The sequence below is a fragment of the Papio anubis genome, chromosome 6 (assembly GCF_008728515.1).
Source record: "Papio anubis isolate 15944 chromosome 6, Panubis1.0, whole genome shotgun sequence".
NCBI classification, from domain to species: domain Eukaryota; kingdom Metazoa; phylum Chordata; class Mammalia; order Primates; family Cercopithecidae; genus Papio; species Papio anubis.
Window position 1 is genome coordinate 166,941,570 of NC_044981.1, and position 16,447 is coordinate 166,958,016.

Genomic DNA, 16,447 nt, shown 5'->3' on the forward strand with positions numbered 1-16,447 from the left:
AAATATAAAATGGTTGTAATTTGACCATATTTAAATTATAAACGTTTCCTCCTCAAAAACATCTTAAACCTTTCAGACTGGGAGATTTTGCAATACACACAACTAAAAATGATAAATACCAAAGATCTTTTTTACAAACCTCTTCTGCAATGCATTCCTTTCTTCTTGCTGCTGCAATAAATTTCCATGAACTTAGTGGCTTTGAAGAACACAAATTTATTTCCTGACAGTTCTCAAGGTCAGAAATCCCGCCCAAGTCTTTGTGAGCTGAAATGCAGATGTGGGCAGGGCTGGCTCTGACTGGAGGCTCCTGGGAGAAAACCTGTCTGTGCTGTTTCCAGCTCCACCCCAGCCTCTGTCTGGTCTGTGCCTGGCCTTCTGGCCAACCTGACCTTCCACCTCCCTCTTTTCCTTTTTATGGATGCCCGTGAGGACGTCAGGTCCCCTGGATCATGTAGCTTCACCTCCCTGCTCAGTGTCCTCGATTTGGTCGCATTTGCACAGCCCCTCCTGCCACACAGGCGACGCATTTTAGGTTCTGAGGATGGGCGTGGGCACCATGTGGGCCGCTGTCCTGCTGACTGCACACCCATGAGGACCCTGGAGGGCCCTGCAGGGTGATTGCAGAGGACATGAAAGGTGTTTCACAAATGAACTGGGCACCCACATGCACTGCTCAGCCTGAGGCGCCATCTGACACCCATGGGACCTGAAGGAACAGAAAGTCCCGGCATCCCAGTGTCCGGAGGGATGTGGGGCCATGTGCCTCCAAACACTGAGGTCCACGGTGGACTGGGCAGCCGCACTGGAAAGGACTTGGCACTCCTGCCTGGAGCGGGGCCACCCCTCACCCCTAACCCCGTGACCTCACCCAAAACCCCAGGGAGAGTGGGCAGGGCTACGTGGGCCTGTGGGGGAGGCTCTGAGTGGAGACGGCCGCGCAGACTCAGGCACATTCCCATGGCAGGGCCAATGCCCGGGTGGACCAGGAGTCATAGATGGGCGGACTTCAGGGACTCAGCCTCCATCCAGAGCAGCAAGTCCCAGGAGATTATGGGCAACTGCCATTTCACACAATGGCAAACGGCTATGAGGAGGGTTAAATACAATGTGAGAGCTACAGCCACATAAAAGGGAAAGTGAGGAAATAAAAGAAGCCAACATCTCGGCTGCAGCTCCTGAGCTCACCCGGTGCTTCCCGTGCTCTCGGTGCGCCTCCGCCTGTGTGGGCTGAGAGCATCAAATGTGCAGTTGTGTGATGAAAACACTCATGAATGTGCCGCTGTGACCCAGTGGTGCCCTCTCAGTCAATGTGAGCAGAAAGCACACTGGTCCACAGACCTCTCTGGCGTTAACAAGAGGTCACTGCCACAGTCCACACGAACGGGAAGCTCCGAGGGGTAACCAGCGTGCGAGACGGGAGCCCGTCACGTGCAGAGGCCTCCTCGTTTATTTCCTGTAAAGCACACCCAGAACCCGACAATGCAAATCGTCTTCCTGACAGGCCACACATGACATGCAGACACGTGTTTATATTTTAAGGTAAGAAATGACCATTTTTACTTTATTTATTCTAATAAGAGTTTCAGTTTTCCCTTTAAATCATGCAGATAGCAAACTATTCAGAGCAGAGGGTGATAGGGGATTTCCACTCCATCCAATCGTCCGTTTACTTAGATGTGCTTGACTGGAGTCTCATACTTGCGAGTGTGTTATGTGTATGTGTGTGCATGTGAGTTTCATTGTGTGTGCCTGTGTGTATGTGTATGCATGTGTGTTGTGTGTGCCTGTGTGTAATGTATATGAATATGTGTGTATGTGTGCTTGTGTGTGTTTTATGTGTGTAATGTATATGTGTGCATGTGTGTACTTGTGTGTTGTGTGTATGTGTGTGTGCACGTGCGTTTTGTTCTGTGTTTATACGTTTTTGTAAGTATACTGTGTTGTGTGTGCACACACACAGTATACTTGTGTGTACTGTATATGCATACGTGTGTGTGTGATTTTGAGTGTGTGTTGTATGTAGGTGTGTGTATGTGCATTTTATTGTGTGTGCCTGTGTGTACTGTATAGGCATATGCGTGTATGCGCAGCTTGTGAGTGTGTATTGGAGCACATGCATTTGTGTGAACATACAGGGGTGCATTTGTGGACCGTGGGGACCGCTGTGTGCAGAGCATTTCTGGGTGCTGAGGCAGAGCAGCAGAGGTTGGGGCCTGAGGCTGGACACTCACAGAGGGGCCGAAGGGCTGGCTGGTCTGAGCAGGTGCCAGGGGCCTGGTTTGGGGCTGGCCCGTTGGAGGCTAGAACTCGGCAGTAGCAGCAGAGGAAAGGACGGGGAGACATCTGCTGTTTGTGTGGCACTTCACGTGGTGAGACAGAGCGCAGCCTACTGCCCCTCGGCGCTATGAGAAATGAACCACTGCGCACCTGCAGGTCCTGTGGAGGCTGCAGAGGTCCACGGGGCAGGTCCGAAGGGCAGGTCCTCCTCTCAATTAATGTGTAATTTAACTGTGCCACAGACCCACACAAGGGTGGCCACAGGTCTGTGGGGATCAGAGAAAGGATGGGCTGCAGCACCAGCTGAGGACACGGTCAGGCCAGGAGGGCCGAGCACAGTCCGTCTGATTCAGGAACCTCTGGGTTAGCATCTCCAGAGCAGCCTGGTGCTGGCTCTTTTGCTGACATGCACATCCCAGCCCCACAGGGCTCATCCTGCCCAGCCAGACGGTGGCCGGATGTGAACCCAAGAGTGTCGCTGTGAACCCAAGAGTGTCGATGTCAACCCAAGAGTGTGATAGTGCCCGGCTGAGGGGGCCCTGGGAGCAGGGAGGCCCCTGGGCTTGGGGGAGGCTGAGCCTTGGGGGGCAGGATAGAGGCTGGCACGGCTTCAATCTGCAGGTGGGGAAGTCCTGCCACAGGTCTGGCGCAAACCGGGGACCAGGGAGGCTGAGGCCACGAAGGAGGTGCCAAGTAAATGCTGGAATGAATGAGGGAAGCTGTGCCAGCCATCAGTGCCAGTCAAACACTTGTTTTTCAGTGTAAATGTTCGCAGAGTTATGACGATGTGGCCTTGGAAGATCACGTCCCTTCAGACCCACCCTGTCGCTGGACATCATGGCCACTGTCCCCTCGGACCCACCCTGTCACCGGACATCACGGCCACTGTCCCCTTGGATCCACCCTGTCGCTGGACATCGCGGCCACTGTCCCCTCGGATCCACCCTGTTGCTGGACATCACAGCCACTGTCCCCTTGGGCCCATCCTGTCGCTGGACACTCTGTCGCTGGACACCCAGTCACTGGACACCGTGGCCACTGTCCCAGAGCTCGCTGTGCTCAGGCTGCCCCTCAGCAGCTTCTCTGAGCCTTTGTCCATGGGTCCCTGAGCCTTCCTTTCCCTCCAAGGCCCTGGGTGACCGGCTCTTTTCTCTGGCCAGCCCTGTGTTGACGTCTGTCTGTTGACCTCACCTCACAGAGGTGGCTCTCACGCCTGTTCCCCAGGGCATCCCCTGTGCAGAGCCCTGGCTCTGCATCTCCCCAGCCGGGAACCTCGCCCTGGTGGTTAAGGGGCTCCCCAGACCCTCGGCATCACTTATCCTCCCCCAACTGCCCATCCCCCAGGTGTGGGCCTCGGCAGATATGGGCCTCAGTGATGGGGGTGGGTGGCCCTGGCCCAGGGGGTGTGGCTCAGAGACGGCATCAGAGACGGCATCTCTTGTCAGACGTGCCCTGTGATGTCCTGTGCGTGTTTCCCTGCGGCTGGCGCCTTGGGTACATATCATGGGAAGCCGGTTCCTTCTTCATCTCTTGCTGACTGCGGTCACAGTCTTTGCTGGAAAACCTCTCCAGATTCTGTGGCAGGTGCAGGCCGAGAGGGTGGCAGGAGGGACAGGGCCTCGGGATGGGCAGGGGCCCTGGCTCCCTGCAGCTGAAGGAGCCCCCAGAGAGCAGCACTGGGCGGTGGCCCTGGGCCTCACCAAGGCTGGGTGTCCTTGGACATAGGCAGGTGCCTGAGCCTTGTGTGGCCGCCATGGTGCAGGGGCTGTGGCAGCCTCAGGATCTGGACTCGCCACCAGTGGACACCACCACTGCGAGGCTGAGAGGGAGCTGAAACGTTCACTCTCTTTTTTCCAGAGTGATCAGATCTGAAGTTTGAAATTCTCTCCTGCAGGTGTGGCCCTGACAGAGGCAGGTGGCGTCAGTCTGTTCTGCCTGAGACAGAGGTGGCCATTCCTGCTGGGGGCCCCGCCGCACACCTGTAGTGTCTGCCTCTTAAGGGGCACATGTGCTGTCTGAAAAGCTCTACAATGATGACCACCTGGCTCGCCCCTCCTCAGAATCTGTTGTTGTGGACTTGGGTCTTTGGTTTCTACCAAATGGCTGTGATGGTGCTGCTGGCCACGGCGTTATAGGCCATGTGTGTCCTGCCGTGTCCCAGCACATGCAGATTTGTGCTGTCCCGTAGGCCACGCTGTTTGAGGCTGAACTGAGAACTTAGAGGCCCCCCACCCACCCTCCCTGCCTCCGTCTTCTGCTCACACCCTGACCCCAGCCTCCATCAACAACGCCGAAGTTTCTACCTGGAAAACACAGCCAGGGGCTGAGTGCTTCTCCCCACACATCACTGCCGTCTGCCCGGGGTCTCTCACCAGGCTACTGCAAGCCCCACTGCCCTGTGCACTGGCCGGCACTGCTTCCAGCACAATCAGATTTGTGAGTCTGCAGCACCAAGCTCTCCATGGCGTCTCCTCTCACTCAGAGTGGAAGCACGCAGGGAAACGTGCGCGTGGGAAGGAAGAGACACGCTTGCCTGGTGGTGGGAGCCACGGTTTGAGTCAGGGTCAGGACTGCTCAGGAACAGCCAGGCACAGGTCTGGGCTTGGGGAGAGGCACGGGCTGTGGTCTCTCTGATGCGTGGCTGGGTTGCACAGTGGAGGCTGCATGGGGACCCCTGGGTGAAGAAGGACGGAAAGTCTACCGTCTGCATCACATCCATTCGCTGCCATTGTGTCCTGGAGGGATCGTGGAGCTGTTCCTGAGCTGCTGTTCAGTCGCTTGTGTGTCAGGGATTTGCTGACGCCCACTCAGGCCAGGACCATGTCAGGCGCACATGGCCACAGCCTGACAGGATGGACTGGCTGGCATGGCTGGGATGGAGCCGCTGCCCCAGGCTGAGAAGCAAGTGGAAGCCTCCAGCAGAGCTGGCGCCAAGCCCTAACCCTGGCCTCTCCACAGGTCCCGCACAGGCACAACCAGCCAGCCAGGCACAAGCCTCGTTCTCTGAAAAAGCTCAAAGCTTATAGCCTCTTTAAATCTGAAATAACATAGACATAAGGGTGCTTATCTCTACTTGATTCAAATGGGGTAAGAGTCAGGAAATATCCTCTCAGAAATGTGCAGCTCCTATGCCTGCCATTTAGCGGTGACCCCGGGGCTGAGAGCTTTGAATGCCGTCCTGCTGGGGAGGCCCCGCCCTAAGCTGCATGTCAGGATGGGTCAGCAGCTGTCCCAGGCCCTGCGACGAGGGGCGGCAGGTCCTGAGTCCTGGTCTGTGTACCAGAGCCGTCTCGGCCGGGCCACACTCCTCTCTAAGGAGAAGGCCTCCCAGAGAGGCAGCGAGGGTCTCCCACCGCCCAGGGGCCTACAGCACACAGGACACGTAGGAGCAGACAGGCGGCTCAGTGACTCCCTTCAGGGCTTAGGGGAGTGAGGCCGTGGCCACCTGCCAGGCCAAGCCGCCTTCTCCCTCATCCTGAGAGAGCCCTGGGCAGACACTGCTCCCAGCCTCAGGGGACCCAGCAAGACAGCACCCGAAAGTCACCCCGAAAGGCAGGGAAACAGGTGCCATTTTAGGTGAGGCGACTGAGGCTCAGAGAGGGTGCAGGAACTGCCTGAGGCCAACCAGCAAGAGCAGCTGGTCCCCAGGGCTGGGACCCCGCTCCCCGCCACCCTGCCCACTGTCTGCCTGTAGCCTGCAGGAGGAAGGGGCTTCGTTCCCACAGGTGGGGGCAGTGGCCACCCCACAGTCTTTCTAGGGGCTGTAAAGGCGTTAAGCCTTTTCCTCTAGAGACAAAACTTCGCGGAGTGTCCGCTAAAAGCGCAGATGTACGGGGCCACTCGGCCACTGCCCGAGGAACCCAGGGGCCCTGGTCACCCTGCAGCTGCTCAGGTCTGGACTAGGAGGGCACTGCGGGACACTTCCCAAAACCTGGGGATGGCTCTTCCTAAGAATGAAAATGAAAATATCACACAAGGACCTGAAGTCCCAAACTTCAGCCCAGTATATTCAAATCAAAGATCTGACCAGGTGGGGCAAACACAGAGCTCGTCTTGGGAGATGGGTCTGAATTCATCACCATGGTCCTCCCAGACAAGGGACAAAAGGAGGCAGAAGGAGCTGAGGTCAACACAGAGCGGTCCTGACAGACGAAGCTCTCTGGCTGGCATGGGCCTCCTGCCTTGGCCATCTGGAAAGCCGGGGGAGCCTTCTAAGACTCAGCAAGTGGGTAAACTGAGGCCTGGACTCTCAGACCAGGAGCATCTTCCCTTGTGGTCTCCCCTGGAGTGACCTCGTGGTGTCCTCTTGCGATCTCCTCTACAGTGACCTTGGGGTCTCCCCTGGAGTGACCTTGCGGCCCTTCCTCAGGTGCCCTTGTGGTTTTTCCTTGTGGTCTTCCATCATTGCACGTGCTCTGCATGACAGGCCATTCGTGCTTCCACCAGGGCTGCCTGCAAGTCTGATTCTCTGGCGTCTGCCTCTAACCCTGGGTCAGCATTGTTCTGCTTGCTGTGGTCCCATCAGCTCAGGCACCGTCTCCAGAGAGTGGCCTCCAGGGCACTGAGTTTGGAACATCCCAGGAGTTCCCCCACCCTGTCCTATTAACTGGGCCCTCAGGAGAGATTTTCAAAGATCCTGAATGACAGGATTCTTACTGCTAGGGGCCAGTCAGCTGGACTCCGCTCCCCTGAGCCCTCCATAGCAAACCACAGTTCCGGTGTCCTTCCCGGAGGAGACCCATGGCGGCAACGGCTCAACGTGCCTATCCCGGCTGACCTGACTTGACTCTGTCCTGAGTAGCATGGGCCACGCCGGCCACTCAAAAGCACTTTATGTTCCAACAGGTGACCACGTCCAGAACCCAGCCAAAGCCAAAGCCATTTCTTGCTGAGTTCCCACCTCGGGGCCACAGAGCACAGCTGTGGAGGCCATTCCTGCCTTGCTGAGGGCACCTGAGGCCCTTCCAGCAGGGCCACAGGCTGCAGGGTTCCTGAGGCTTTGGGGGGATGCAGGTCAGTAGCTGCGTCCCCCAGTTCTGCCGATGTGAGTGGGGACTTGAAGTCCACGGGGAGGGAGCCTCAAGGTCTCATCTCTGGGACCACAGGGCAGGGGTCTCTCCTGGCCTCTCCACCTGTGGCTATGAGTGACCCTGGCATGGCTGAGTGTGTCCCCCAAGCCCACAGTTCCCTGAGCACGAGGCCCTGCCTGGAACCCCACCCACCTCACCTCGCCTCGCTTGGCCCCCACGGGCTGCTTCCACCTCGACGAGTCACGACGTGCCCCACACACTGTCTCTGGGGCCCAGACATCGTGACCTCGACAGCCTCAGCTGCTGCCACCCTGGAACCCAGCTGGGGCCTGGTGCAGGCACAGGCCTCACGTACATGGGACTTCCTGAATTTCCACACGGTCTTGCAGGCCCACTAGAGACAAGGGACTTGGAGGAATCCCTGCAGGTCCAAGGGACAGAACTGGGGAGATCCTTTCCCATTGGCTGATTTCACAGGGACTGGAGCCGAGCCTGGAGTGAGGAGACCCATCCTCCACCCTGACGCTCCCTCAGGGCCCCAGAGCCCTGCAAAGGCCTGGAAGGCTCCAGGGGTTCCTGGCTGCTCCGAAAACACTTTTCCAGGTTTGCATGTCTCAGTCCTCCCCAAAACGAAAGCATGACCTGGCTGTGAGGAGGGCCCAGAACTCCAAATGCATTCTCAGCGTGGCTGGGGCTGCTTGGGAGACGTGGGGTCCTCTCCACCTCACAGCTCAGGGTCCCTGTATAGGGAGAGCAAGGGTTTCTGGGGAAATGTGGGTGACACAGAAACCCCATGTGCCACACACAGGATCACAGAGACAGCAAGGCTCAAGGGGACTCTGGAGGAAGGCCTTTGCGAGGGGCTTTCTGAAGGCTGTCCTCGGACTGAGTCCCCCAGCAGCCCCGAACCTCTGTCCCGCCCGCTGGCTTCTGCAGGGCTGGCCCTCCCCACTGCACCGGTGCAGCTGCGGCCTGTCACCCAAGTTCCTCCTAGGCTCGGAGGCCACTGGTCGGGCTCCATCCGGTGGAGGCACTCCCCTGGGCCGGTCGGGCTGGCCATCTGCACCAGGGCCTGTGAGTGATGACTGTGTGGTGGGGAGGGCTCCCTTTCCAAGGGAGAGGACAGCAGAACCCTGAGCACATGCGGCTGCGACCTTGCGGATCACGGATTCACCTCCCGCCACAGCTGATGGCTGTAGCAGAGACAGACACGACTCATCAGCTGTGGCCTCTATCCAGGCACAGCTCATGCTCAGAGACCAGAGAGTCTCCCAGTCTCCAGGGGCAGAGCAGGGTCCTGAGTCCACATATTCCAAGTGGGAACACAGTGAGTGTGCGTGTGTGTGTGTGTGTGTGTGTGTGTGTGATGGGGTAGCTTCTCTGTGTGTGTGATGGGCTGTCCGTGTACGGTGGGACTGTGTGTGGTGGGACTGTCTGTGTGTGGTGGAACTGTCTGTGTGGTGGGACTGTCTGTGTGTGTGTCTGTCTATCTGTGTGTGTGTCTGTCTATCTGTGTGTGTAATGGACTGTCTGTGTACGGTGGGACTGTCTGTGTACAGTGGGACTGTCTGTGTATGGTAACTGTGTGGTCAGACTGTGTGTGTGTCTGTCTATGTGTGTGTGTCTATCTGTGTGTGTGATGGACTGTCTGTGTACGGTGGGACTGTCTGTGTTTGTGTCTGTCTATGTGTGTGTGTCTGTCTATCTGTGTGAGTGATGGGCTGTCTGTCTATCTGTGTGAGTGATGGGCTGCCTGTCTATCTGTGTGTGTGATGGGCTGTCTGTGTGTGATGGGTTGTCTGTATGTGGTGGGGCTGTCTCTGTGTGTCTTGGGCTTCCTGCATGCGTGGGAAGATTGTCTGTGCCACTGTCTCTGGCCCTGGGGCACTCGCTGCCCCTAGAATTCTGTGTGCCCTCATGTGCTACTCTGTGCACTGTCCACTCTGAGTGAATCTGGGGTGACTAAGGCTTTAAAGAGCAGCTGGGACTCTGTCGGAGGGAGGCCACTCTCACAGCCATCTGAGAAAGGTGAGTTGCCAACCCTTGGTCATCACCATCACACACAGCACGTTATAGACACACAGAAAACCCTGTGTGTGCCCGGGATGAGGGGAGAACGTCCCAATGTTTCTCTCTCTCTCTGTCTCTCCCCCTCCCTCCTTTCCTTCCCATGTCCTTCCCTGTGTCTCACAGGAATCTCGCCAGGAGCCTCCATCTGCCCTGCCCATCACTAGTGGGGGCTCTGCCTTGGGCCTGAGCATGGACCCCATGGAGGTGGGAGGCACCACAGCTCCCGCAGACACCTGTGTGTGCGGTGTCAATGGCTGTACCCCTGAATACATGAGGTTATTCCTATGTGGGAGTTTGGCCCCAACGTGGCCAAACTTTTCCAAGAGAAGCAAGAAATCCAGGTTTGATCTGAAATGAACCCGTGTTTCAGTGCTGGCCAGTGACTCAAATGAGAACGTCTACAGCTCAGACTAAAGCACCCCAGTGCTAGATTCCCAGGTGAGTATCTCTTCTAAGCCAGCAGGCTCTCCATGAGGAAACTCACACCTTCTTCTCATCGGACACAAGGATGGAACAGGCTTGCACATCCACCTTCAAGGGCAATATTAGAGAAGTTCACCTGTTCTGAAGCAGAGCCTGAGAAACAGGCTGGAGGCCGGCAGGGCCGTGCCCAGAAGGAATGCAGGGCAAAGCAGGCCGTGAGGACCCTGAGCCCTCTCCAGGTTCAGTAACATGGGACCTGCAGGAAGCCCCCGCAGTGAGGACCCTGAGCCCCCTCGCCTCCTCCAGCCTCAGTGAGCAGTGAGGACCCTGAGCCCCCTCCAGCCTCACTGAACAGTGAGGACCCTGAGGCCCCTCCAGCCTCAGTGAGCAGTGAGGACCCTGAGCCCCTTCAGCCTCAGTGAGCAGTGAGGACCCTGAGCCACCTCCAGATTCAGTGAGCAGTGAGGACCCTGAGCCCCTCCAGCCTCAGTGAACAGTGAGGACCCTGAACCCCCTCCAGCCTCAGTGAGCAGTGAGGACCCTGAGCCCTTCCAGCCTCAGTGAGCAGTGAGGACACTGAGCCCCTCCAGGCTCAGTGACATGGGTCCTGTGGGAAGCCCCTGTGGCTGCTAGCTGAGGGTCATGTGGGGACCATCCTGCTGCCCACCGCAGCGGGGCAGGTGCGTTTGCGGGAGCTGCTTGCTTTGGGTGTGTGGGGGCTGCCTCACTTCTGCTTCCCAGTCTCCTCAAATGTTAAACGTCGTGTGTGGCTCCCACCGCTCAGAACAAGGCAGGGAAGAGCATTTGGCTAAATCCAGTTCCGAGTGAGCAAAGCTGATGCAGTTCCAAACATCACAAATGGAAACCGCAGAGTACCGAGCTTGCACAATATGAAGCTGTCAGTGGGCAAGAGGCTTTTAGAGCTGATTCCTGGGAACTGAATTGTTCAGTTAGAATGAGTGCATTTCCACGTGAATCAATGTGGCTGTGTTTCCTTCTGAAAGACGTTACCAGCTTCTGCTTCACCATCAGAGTGCCAGCACCCCGTCCACCCTGCTCCCTTCCGCCAGTCTCATGGGTGAGATGCATTCTACTGCCTTTCTAACTAGGCGTTTCCCAGGACAAGTGAGGCTGGCCATTTGAGTTGTTGTATTCATATTTCCCCTGAGTCCCGAGTCTCCTCGTCTTTCCATTTTGTGGGCTTCCATGCCGTGTGGGCGGCTATCTTGGGTTGTATGCTGTGAATATCTTCTTCCAGGCTCCCCTTCCCTTTTCTTTGTGGCAGATTTTGTCATAGAAAAGTTTTGTTATTTGGGGGCTTCAGAGTTTCTTGCATTGCTAAGGAAGTTTGTCCACCTCCCAGTTACAAACATATTCTCCTATTTTTTTCTATTGCATTTCAGAACTTTTAAATAGGAAGCATAGTATAGTGAACCCATCTGGTTCCAGCAAGCACCAATCCAGGCAAGGGGCTCAGAATGTATGTAGAATATCGCCTGCCAGACTAAAGACGCAGCCTTTCTGAGGACACCTGGAAAGTAAGGCTCAGCGAAGAGAAAGTCCCCAGCTCTCCCGTGACACTAGGTAAGTCCCACACCTCACATTAGTTTTTCCATAGATAACCCCCTACATGTCTAAAAAGATAACTTCTGTTTAGCAAACCATAGCCACAATCGCATTGTCATGTTCAAAAAGTTTATCAATGATTCCATCCAATCAATCAAACCGTCCAATTCACAGTCAGGTTTCACAGGCCCTCGTTACTCGTGAGCACCCACCGTTAACTGCAGCGTGTTGGAATCACAGTCTGCGTGCGTCTGGACCCTGCGGTGGGATGCTGGGGTTCTTCCGTCTCCCCCTTTCCGTGTGATTTACCTGCCGAGGAAACAGCCGTCTGTCCTACAGAGCCTCCCACCCCGAGGACTGTGCTGGCTGGGTCTGGGCGTCATTCCGTCAAGCACTCTGCAGCCGGTGCTTTCTGTAGCTGGTAGCTGCCTCTGGACGCTGTGTCAGATCCAGGTTTGATCATTCACCCTGGCTTGCGGGTCTACCTTTTTGTGGGGTATAATCTGCCACTGATGACATTGCTTTGATTCATTGATTAGGAGCTGCAAAAGGGCAGTATTCTCATGCCATCGTTCCCCGCTTAGCAGCTGGAAGACATCTAAAGAGATCCTTTCCCTCATTTGTACCTTATTACTGGTATAGTTCATCTAAAACAGACCAGATTAATGTTAGATCCTGTTTCTTTATTTACCTGTTTTTAAAAAAAATTTGATTCACTGTCATCCTGCAAGAATAACCATATATATGTGTGTGTATGTGATTTGAAGATTTCTTTTATAGGATAAATTACTTACAGAAGTCCCTTCTAACACATTTATGTTTTACAATCACCTATTTGCATTAATTATATTTATTAATGGTGCTTTGTCAATATTGACTTGTTCAGATTATCAGATAGCAGTGATCAAAAGGTATCAATTATAATTTTAGTATATTGTGAACCCACTGATCTCAACATTTCCTCATGTTTAATCCCGGTAGCTACTGTCCTTGCTGGTGTTTAAATTATCCCAGGAGCCTGCCGTGGGGCCTGTAAAGGTGACGCTTATCCTCTGCCTGGATCCCAGGAGTCTTTGTGCACCTGCGCGCCCTCCGGCTGAAAATGCATCTAGGCTCTGCTTGTACCCAGAGATCGCCGCCTCCCCAAGGGGCTTCTTTACTAGGTTGACAGTTTGGCAGTTTGTGTGTTTGGCAGTTTAAGATGACTAAACTCTAGTTCCATGTGTAGTGTGAGCCAGGGTCTATGCAGTCATGTCTCGGAGCCCAGCGTGGTGCTGAGCGTTCCCACGGAGGCCCTGACTCGGAGGCTGATGGTGTGACACCAGTGACCTCAGAACCCTGGCAGGACAGCCCCGGGCCCACAGGAAACAGCGGAGGAGCCAACACGCGGGACATTCCCATCCAGAGCCACTTGCTCCCACAGCCCACGCTGCAGCACAGAGCTGCCGTCCAAGCCCAGCTGCCTTCCGCATGCTGCACACATGAAGACATGGGGAAGCACGTGCATCATTTGCGATCTGGAAAGTATGTCAGTCACTTCCTTGTGAGTAAGAGGCAGCCAGAAGGCCTTGTTTTGACATGTTTAGATCTGATGAACAACGGGAATAGTGGAAGGCTCAGGGCAGGCTGCCCAGCTGTGTGTTCTGCAATCCCGACTCGCGGGGGCCACATTCTGGGCCAACAGGCCACACGCCACACAACCACCCTCCCTTCATTCCCGCGGGGAGCTCAGGGGCTCAGAGTGAGAGTGGCAGGTCCCGCTGCCATGCACCTGCTCAGAGGTGCTCGGGGCCGCCTAACCTGTGAGGTTTCATAGGGTTTTCTTTCACATGGTTTTCCCTAAAGACCCACCAGCCAAAGGGATCTAGCAGTAGTTCGATGGAAATACTATTTCACAAAGAAGTTTACTTATTCTTCCTAAATTTAAGTTTCCATTAATTAACTGAAACTTGATACCTCTCAAAAAAGTACTTTTAATAAGTGGGAGTGGATTAATCCTTTAATAGTAAGAGTAAGGCAAGGGAGTTCCTGGAGGGAAAGCTACTTTGTGTATTCAACTGTAATTACTCTATGCCAGGTTTTTCCTCCGCCATCTCAGCTCTAATGAACGTGAAGAACAGGGTTATGTCAGACACACAGTTATTTATCCAGTGACTATTCACTGAGTTCCCACTTCTGTTAAGGTGCTCTGGGTGCAGCTGGGCCAGGGCCGGGCACTCGGGACTCTCATGGACTCTGCTGTGGAGGCCGGATCTCCACGGGGGGCGGAGGATGTGTTACAGGCCCAAAGAAGGTGCCTTCATGCTGCAGGCACCGGGAAGCCCCAAATGCCCCTGCTTATAACACCCAAGTCCCATCCACAACGAGCACCATTTGGGGTGCCCTGTGGCAGGTACGGCTGGGGCGCAGCTGTGCCAGGGAAGGCATGGCTCCCTGTGTTGGCTGCCCCTTCTGCTTGGGTCCTGTTCCACATTAAGCTCGCTAAAATGCAGACTCTCATGTTTCATCTCTGCTGAAACCGCCCTGTGGTTTCCCAAGCCAGGAAGTCCAGACACTCAGGTCCCCCAACCCTGGCCACCTCCTCTGCCCACCTCCATCAGCTGCCTGAACAGAATGACTCCTACAAGGAAAGGTGCGAGTCCACATCTCTAACTCCAGTATTTCATTCGCCCCGTTCTTTGCACATTGCACGTCCTTCTGGTCTTCTTTCTGAAAGTCTCTGCCCCTTCTTCTCTCCGCCCCAGGCTCTTCAGAGCACACTGTGGTGTCACCTCCCACCTGGCGTGTGCAGTCTGTCACTCAGTCCGGCTGCAATCACGGGGCACGTGCCTGCCTCCCTGCAGCCAGAGAGCCTGAGAGGCCGGGCACTCCTTCCAGTTCATCTTTCTTGCTGATCACTGGGTCCTGCAACACAGCCTGTCACATAGTATGAATTTTTTTTTTTTTTTTTTTTGAGGCAGAGTCTCGCTCTGTTGCCCAGAGTACAGTGGCGTGATCTCTGCTCACTGCAAGCTCCACCTCCCGGGTTCACGCCATTCTCCTGCCTCAGCCTCTTGAGTAGCTGGGTCTACAGGTGCCTGCCACCATGCCTGGCTAATTTTTTGTATATTTAGAAGAGACGGGGTTTCACCATGTTAGCCAGGATAGTCTCGATCTCCTGACCTCGTGATCCACCCGCCTCGGCCTCCCAAAGTGCTGGGATTGAAGGCGTCAGCCACCGTGCCGGACCCATAGTATGAATTTTTAAAACGTTGACTAAATGAAAGAAAGGAGGAGGGAGAGAGGGAGGAGACCTGGGAGGTCCTAGTCACACTCGTGTTAATCAGATGCTTCCGATCTGCATGCTGGAGGACATGACAGCCGATTTACCGTAACCACCACCCGAAGGCACCTCGCTCCTGACTCCTGAGCCCTGAGTCCATGGCAGGGATGAGCTGAGATGAAGTCATTGGCCGATTCAGAAGCTGACATGTTCCCTGCCCGGCACCACCACACCCCAAACACCACAGCCGGTGTCTTCCTTTTCTGAAGGAAACATTTGCTCATGCAATCAGCACAGTGAAAGGAAAAGGATAAAGTCCCCTAGGGAAGAAGCATGACCAGGGAGAAGGAGGGAGGAGATCACTGAGACTGCCCCCCGGCCCCTGAGCCCGCCGGTTCTTCCTCCCGTTTCCATAGCACCTGGTTCAGGCATCGCTGTGGGCACTTTCTCACTCGGCACCATAATTCACACTTGCTTATTCACTTCCTCCGCTAGATAAAAATCACGCTGGGGCACGGCTGGCTTCCTGGCACCATGCCCTATTTTTCAGAGCATGGGGTTGTGCAGGGCAAAGTGGATATTCCCCTTGTCAGTGGAACCAGTGGAGAAGCAGGGAGGCCCTCCTGAGTCGAGGTGCTGCTGTCTTCAGCTGGGGACCTGTCCTCCCTGTGTGGCAGCAGGGCCTCCCGGGACAGGTTTTGGGTACGGAAGCCACACTGAGCACGGACTCCTGGAAGGCTCCGGTCTCTGGGCCCTGCAGGAAGGTCTTTCACTGCGGAGCTTCTGATGACATCGGATGGGCTCTGAGATCCCCCTGAAGACCACACAGCCCTCTCGCTGTCGACTGAGCTGTGGAGGGTGCACGGGCACAACTCACTGTTCTCTTTTAGCTTAAAATTATTTACATGCACATCCAGGCTGGAATGAAGGGTGAGCGGGAAGGAAGGGAAATGGCCCAGGGTTGATGGATAGGCTCTGCTAGTCCTAGGAAAAGGTGTTTATGAAAGTGACCCAGAAAAGGATCCCAGCATGAAGATGCTCAAAAATATGTGTTGGGTGCAGAACGTCACTGCAATCTGGAGTGTGCACCCTCCTGTGTGCATGTGTGAACCTGGGGGCAGAGTGTACACCCTCCTGTGTCCATGCGACAACCCAGGGGCAGAGTGTGTACCCTCCTGTGTGCATGTGAGAACCCGGGGTCCATGAGAGGGTATTTGCGGTAAAACCCAACTAGATAAAAGCGGCATGTGAGTGACAGCTGAGTCTACTGTGCTCTCTCTTCCCCTGGGCCTGGAAAGCCGTGCCTCTGCTCACGTACACCGAAGGCTGGGGGCCGACCAGGCATCCACCCTGCCCTGAGGAGAAGCATGCTGTCTGGGCAGGCCCCGTGGGCACCAAAGGAGGCTGAAGAGTCTCTGAGCACATACCTCAGAAATGTCAGCTCCAGGACGACCACATGCTTAGGGCAATCCCATGGGGACTGAGACCGGCTTCTCCTAAGTGATAGGCACAGGTGCTGGGGAACTGCAGGCGCCAGGTCTGCAGAATGCTCGCAACCTCAACTGAGGGGCAGGCGTGGCCTTGGGTGCTGCCCCTCGGCTCTGGCTCCTTTCTGAGTCACCGGATGCTCCCCAGCTTGTCCTCCTTCCCCCACCCCAGGTCCAGAATCCTCGATGTGGGAGAGGAGTCAGGCAGAGACCTGGGCTCCTTCTGTCCTTCAAGAGCTACAGGGCCCTATCCACCACAGATTTTCCCAATAGCAAGCCTTTGGTTCCAGAGTCGTTTGTTTTTGTGCTTTGACAGCAGCCAAGGTTTC

General features: G+C 55.5%; 2 long non-coding RNA genes across 10 annotated transcripts; both read left to right on the forward strand.

Moving 5' to 3' along the window:
• Window positions 1-703: 703 nt before the first annotated feature.
• Window positions 704-8,720, forward strand: LOC108584123. Of its 3 annotated transcripts, none has more exons than XR_001899077.3 (3): window positions 704-1,542; window positions 3,041-7,913; window positions 8,119-8,720. It is a non-coding gene; the product is annotated as an uncharacterized LOC108584123 (long non-coding RNA). The 3 variants fall into 3 exon arrangements; XR_001899074.3 differs by having other exon boundaries at window positions 705-1,542; window positions 3,041-7,293; window positions 7,788-8,720; XR_001899075.3 differs by having other exon boundaries at window positions 707-1,542; window positions 3,041-6,649; window positions 7,126-8,720.
• A 108-nt stretch (window positions 8,721-8,828) lies between these two features.
• On the forward strand, window positions 8,829-15,886 carry LOC103881376. 7 transcript variants are annotated; one of them, XR_004184497.1, is made up of 5 exons: window positions 8,829-10,881; window positions 11,207-11,387; window positions 11,544-12,893; window positions 13,908-14,001; window positions 14,720-15,886. It is a non-coding gene; the product is annotated as an uncharacterized LOC103881376 (long non-coding RNA). The 7 variants fall into 7 exon arrangements; XR_004184498.1 differs by lacking the exon at window positions 14,720-15,886 and adding an exon at window positions 14,114-14,325; XR_004184499.1 differs by lacking the exon at window positions 14,720-15,886 and having other exon boundaries at window positions 11,544-11,822; window positions 11,909-12,893; window positions 13,908-14,325.
• Window positions 15,887-16,447: the final 561 nt, after the last annotated feature.